Source organism: Seriola lalandi, unplaced genomic scaffold (assembly GCF_002814215.2).
Source record: "Seriola lalandi dorsalis isolate HSWRI2012SDOR001 ecotype SW California unplaced genomic scaffold, Sedor1 jcf7180002054722, whole genome shotgun sequence".
In the NCBI taxonomy this organism is placed as follows: domain Eukaryota; kingdom Metazoa; phylum Chordata; class Actinopteri; order Carangiformes; family Carangidae; genus Seriola; species Seriola lalandi.
The window spans coordinates 662,873-663,180 of NW_019525275.1; the positions used below are offsets into that span (position 1 = coordinate 662,873).

The 308-nt window shown below is 42.2% G+C and overlaps 1 protein-coding gene across 1 annotated transcript in view; it reads right to left on the reverse strand.

Moving 5' to 3' along the window:
- LOC111668231 (nuclear factor 7, brain-like) overlaps positions 1–308 on the reverse strand; it is a 3,504-nt gene that overhangs the window by 1,652 nt on the left and 1,544 nt on the right. The gene's annotated exons all lie outside the window — the stretch shown is intronic.

Sequence of the window (308 nt, forward strand, 5' to 3'; positions counted from 1 at the left end):
GCAGGAGGACAGGTGCAGCTTCACACCTTAAATTCACTGACTTTTCCCTTTAAGACATAAACAACATTATAAAAATGATCATCCTCTTTATCTGTAACTGCTCTGTTCCACTGTCACAGAGACCTTCAGTGGTGAGATCTTCAGTTTATCAACAGTGCTAATGTATGGAAACAGCTTCTCAGTGAAAGTGTGTGTGAAGGTGTGTATGTGTGTGTTAGTATCAGGATCAGAGAACGACAATCTTCCTCTGTTCCAGTCCAGATTCACTCTGATCCTCTGGAGCTTCTTCTTCACTGACAGATCAGTGG